The sequence below is a fragment of the Spermophilus citellus genome, assembly GCF_964194105.1.
Source record: "Spermophilus citellus genome assembly, chromosome: 8".
Classification (NCBI taxonomy): domain Eukaryota; kingdom Metazoa; phylum Chordata; class Mammalia; order Rodentia; family Sciuridae; genus Spermophilus; species Spermophilus citellus.
This window is the reverse complement of record NC_138189.1, coordinates 10,219,309-10,224,992: the sequence shown is the minus strand read 5'-3', so window position 1 is coordinate 10,224,992 and position 5,684 is coordinate 10,219,309.

Sequence of the window (5,684 nt, the reverse complement as noted above, 5' to 3'; positions counted from 1 at the left end):
TCAGGATAGTGACACGCTCTTCCCTCAGCCAGGATACTCTCCCCATCTATCCGTACCAGACAACCTCCTCGACACCTGATTCTGGCCTTCAGAGACCTTTCCCTTCACATTGGCCCTTTTATGTTCACCACATGGCTATCTGTGTCCTCTCCCACATCAGAAGGAAAAGCTCCCTAAGATGATGGAGCCTGTCTGCTTTGCTGTACCATTACAGCCCCATGCCTAAGCCCTGGGTCCACATGCGGCCGTGTCCAAAAACCATGTAGAAAACTATTAAGTTTCTTTCAAGGGGTCTCCTAAGGACCAAAGGATTCAGTGTATCCAAAAGGCTATTATGAACAACAACACCCTGTGTTGGTGAGGATGTGAAGAAGTTGGAATCCTTGCACACCATTGGTGGAAATGTAAAATGGTACCACTGCTAGGGAAACAGAATAGAAGTTTCTCAAAAACTACTGCATGATCCAGTGATTGTGCTTCTGGGTATTTATTCAGAACAACTGAAATCAGGATCCCTTCAAGAACTATTAGCCAAGATCAGTTGGCTATTCATAATAGCCAAGGTGTACAGACAACCTGAGATTCTATTGCCAGATGAATGGATAAAGCAAACATGGTCTGTACACACAATAGAATATTATTTAACTTAGAAAAATAATGAAATTATGCCACATATGACAACATGAATGAATCTTGAAGACACGAGAATTAAATGTAAATGTCAGAAATACTGCATGATTCTTCTTTGAGATATCCATGAGGATCTTACTCCTCTTACTAGTGCAGGTGGGGAAGATGAGACAGACCAAGTCCTCAGGGCTTAAGGTCCAGAAAAGGGAGTCTAGTATGTGCTTAGAAAGCACCAAGTAGCATCAAAAGATGCCTTAACTTTGTGATGAATTTTTATGACCACGGTTCAGGTTTTCTTCAGGATGAGTTCATAAATGAATTGGAAGGAAACAAAGCTATCATCAATTGAGTGCTCACAATTTTTCATGCAACGACCTAGAAACTTTCTGTGTCTCACCTGCTCAGAGTCAGAGAGGCAGTGATTGGGCGCGATCCACATCTGACGACCAGCCCAAGGGGAGAGCATGGGGTGCCTGGGACAAAACATCCATCCTGCATTTGTCTACAGTCTTTCCTGGTAATTCTTGCAATTCACATTTGTTTGTTGCTTCTACTGTTTTTTACTTTATTGGTCTTATCTTATTGTGGTAAGGATGGAAAAACAACCTGTCGGCAAGATGAGGCTTACTGACGTCACTGCCACCGAGTGGGGAGCTAGAGCTACAGCTGGACTCCTCTGTGGCCGGACCTGCTCCCTCTGTGCTAAACCTGCACACGGAGGGGGCTGTCTGGGGGACATGGCTCAGCTTGGCATCTCAGTGGGGAAGGGGCTCCTTGGTGGGTCCATTGTTCCCCAGTATCGAGGAGGTATCACAAATGTGTAGCAGGGGTCATACCATGTCCCCCCACACAGAGAAAGTCTAGCAGTACTAGATCATGACACTTAGATTTTTGTTCATAATTTCTTTTTTCCCCCCTCATGTTTTCCATTGTTTTTTGTCAGAAAAGAATGGAAACTTTTTAAGAATCGTGAAGAAAACTGCCTACCAGGAAAAACAGACTGATGGCTGTGTGTGCTAAAGGGATAAGGACACACACACACACACACACACACACACACACACACACACCCCTCCTGGAGGGAGTCCCTGATACTGCTCCCGTAATCTCCCTAAACCGATGGTGCTTAGCAGAGCTCACCAGCTCCCTGGGAGAACCCCATGAAGCTCAGGGACCTCCCCCCCCCACACTTCAGCTGTGCACAGCACATCTCGGCTTGCCTTTTCGCTGGGCTGTATGTCCTGTCGGCCTGCCTCTGGGTCTCTCCTCTGTCCTCAGTGTTCTTTTGGACTGTCCCCTCCTGGCTCCTGGATTTTTGTTCCCTCCCCTGTGCTCATGGGGACAGGGAACTGAGGGAAGAGCAGAGGTCTAGGGATCAGACATGCTGCCTGCAGAGTTTGCCACTGCCACTTCCTGGCTCTGTGACCTTGACCTTTTGTTTTCTCTTCAAGTTATCACTTACAGCTCTGATTTGTAGGGACTAAATGAGCTCCGGCATCACAGTGCCTGCCAGGGGACGGTGGTAGTCCTGGTGACGAACAGACGACTCGACTCAGTCTTGCATCCACTGTCTGTAACTGAAGGTGTGAGCTCTGACTCGTACCTGCCAGACCCCCTGAGTTCTCCACTGTCTTGCTCTCCCCCTACTGCACCTCTGCCCCTTCCATGTGCCTGAGCCAAGCTCCAGGCTTTGAGGACCACCCCAGAGGGTGCAGAAAATGCTTTCTGAGCAGCAAGACTGCAAAGACTCACAGTGAAGAAAGATGGAGGATTCTAAAACAGGAAGTTTTCATTTCCTGAGGGAGAAGAAGTCCTTCTGAATCATCCTGCTGGGACCTGAGGTGACCTTTCAGGGGTGGAGCTAAGCAGAACAGCCCTCAGGGGCATCTGAGAGAACTGAACACCCTGCCCGCTCTCCAATCCACTCTCTGGTCCACTGGACTATTTTCAGCTTGGAAGTCAGGTTTCATTAGCATCACCGAGGAGTCCTTTGGGTCTCCCTTATGACTGTGCAAGAAATGAGCATCTCCCAGGAAGGCAGGGCAGTGAGATGAAAAGCAAGTCAGCTTCAGAGCCAGGGGCACCGGGGCTCCTTCCAGGCCCAGCTCTGCCACTTACCTGCTCTGGGACTCTGCCAGGTGACTGACCTTCGTAATCCTTTTTTTTCCTAACTTGCACATTTGAGAATAATTGTAGATATTTTTTATGGTGGCTTTGAATATCACATGATACACTGGCACCAACTCACGTTCGTGATAACCATGCAGAGTAGAAAAATAGGTTTTGCATAACTTGGCATGATTTTGGCTGCATTCAAAATTAAACCCTTTGCAAACAAGAGAAAGTGGTATGGTGTGGTGGTTATGTGGAAGTCTACTGACTGCTTTCAAATCCTACTTCTACCATTTACTAACTGTGCCTTGGGTGAGTTTCTTACCCATTCTGTGTCTCATTTTTATCAGAGGGGAAATGAATGGAGTTATGGATGGGTAGAAAAATAGGTCTATTAATCAGTGATGTGTGCTGATGAATATGGTGAGGTGGGAGTGTGTGCATGGGTGGGTACCGCTGTGCAAAGGGTAGGAGAGATGATTGACAGGTCAACTGATGGATGTATGGACTGATCAATGGATAAGTAGATGCCTAGTTTAAGCGGCCTTCCTGGTTGGACAACAAAGGAGAGGATAAAATGCCTGTACTTATGAAGTGAAAATGAACAAATTAATGTAGAATGACACCTGACATTCTGTTTTTTATGAGACTTGTATAACAATAATTGTTTCTGAGCTTATCAGCCCCAGCAATGCCGAGTCTGGGTCAGCCTTGGTGAAACCTCATGGCTTTCTCTTCAAGATTAGGAAAGAGCTGACCGTGCAGCTCTAAGCACGAGGCTTCCCACAACAAAACCCAGAGCAAAAAGAAATGTTTTTTTTCTCTTCAATTGGCTGCTGCTTTTCATCCCCAGAAATCCTCAACTTTCTCTTCTTTCTCACGGACCAGAACTGGTCCCTGACCAATGTGATGAGATTCTGCGACACAGGCCCACTGTGATTTGCCCTCTGGGGTTGGGTGAATTGCTTCTGAAATCAAATCACAATACTATTGGCAAGGAAGAGGGCGGTGCCTGCTTGAGAGGCACCTGGCCATGTTGGATGCATCTTTGAGAAACAATGTCACAGGGGTCTAAGGCGACTAGCTATGGTCACAAGGCCTAGAGGGTCAGATTCTCTGAAGCCTTTGTTGCTTTGTTCATTCCACATATTGCTTCCTTGTTGACTGGAAAGAACAGAAACATCATAGAGTATTACTTGGGGATTCAGGGATTATGGGCCCCTCCTTTGAGAGTGAATGTGATATTTTAGGAGGGAAGTTGAAACCTGGGACTAGAATTAAGTTGGAATTTCTAGGTAGTTCCTTTAATCAGCAGGCCTCTTCTTCATTTATCCATCCATCTATTCACCCATTCATCCATCTGTCTGTCCATCACCCATCCATCATCCAGCCAGCCATCTGTCCATCCATCTCTCCCTTCATTTTCTTCACCTATTTGTTAATCTAGTTTTCTGTCCTTTTGTCTATACATTCTTCCATATATGAACCCACTCATCCTAGCCTCCGTCTCCCATTTACCTTACCCAGTTTGTACCTCAACCCACCCACACACTCACTCATCTATTTCTGTTTCTACTGTTCATTGCTCTGGGCATTTTCTTTCCCCTCCCCTCCCTCCCTCCCTCCTTCCCTTCCTGTGACTCACCTACTCAGTCCTGGTCATGCTAGGTATTGGGTAATGCAACAGTGGAAAGGCCTATTCTTGACCTTTAAGAAGTTCACATTCTGTTTGAAGAGCAGGCAGCTCAGACACAGCGTATTCAGAGCCAATGGGTCCCTTAATCTGAGCCTGCAATGCTCCCGTGTAAGTGGCCTTCATGGTTGGACAACAAGGGAAGTCCGCCTGGCTCTGCCCAGAGACCCGCAGGCTGTGTGGATGGCTCAGTGCCCAGGCTTAGGCCCCTTAGAGCTCCTGGTCCCGATGCAGATGCTCTGTCACCCAGCCCAGTGTCTTTGGAATGAGCAAACACTCTTGCAGTTATTCAGATGTTTTAAAACACCAAGTACATTTGGCAAAGTGTTCTCCTTTGAATATTTAAAATCATGTTTTATTTAAGGGAAATGACTTTCATAAATTTCTGACCTATTTGAGCTTTATATCATCGTAATATTCTTTAAGAGCCAATTCGTGTCCAATAAGGCTTTTCACCTTGTTTAATGACTATTTAAAATTCTCTTTTCTTGCAATCAAAACTGTATAAGCCAATGTGAATGCCAAGGGGTTCAAGTTCGGTTCAGAGTGCTTGAATCATGAATTCAGAGAGAATTTTAAGTTGCTAAAATGAGTCCTGCTCATCTGTATCCAACTCTGAGTCCCCAGTGGGTAGCCCTCTGTGAACTCAGCATGGACATCATCTGCAGTTGAAGGACTGGACTCTTCACCAAACACTTAAAAACGATTTAGGCCAGTCTTGCCTTATACATATCAGTCTGTCCCATGCAGAGAAACTGGGCTTATGTTTCTAATTCTGAGCCCCCAAAAGGAAGGCTGGAAGCCCGACTATGCTAGTCTTCATTATGCTGCCTTCAACTTGAAGGACAGGGACTGTTCTCATCCAGTGCCTAGCCATGTGTCTGGAGGCATTAGTGAATGTTCATTGAATAAATGAATAGCTCACTTCATACCCAAACCTGGTTTCCTTGAGTTCATGTGCCCTGATTACCATCTATAAGTGAAACCATTTTTGTATGAGAGCAATTTATAACCTTTTTTTTCCCCTAACCTAATCTTTGATAAAACTCAGGCTCAGAGAGGTTAAATAAATTGAACAAAGTTGCACAGCTAGGAAATGGCAGAGAAGGCTGTTGGGACTTCTGAACTCATTTCTTTCTGTATCCTTCTTGTTCCATAAACTCCTATGAAGATATGTCCAGGACTCCCTCTCAGGCAGGCAGAGATTTAACATGAGCATGTCACTTCTTTTAATCCCTTCTTTGCAGTG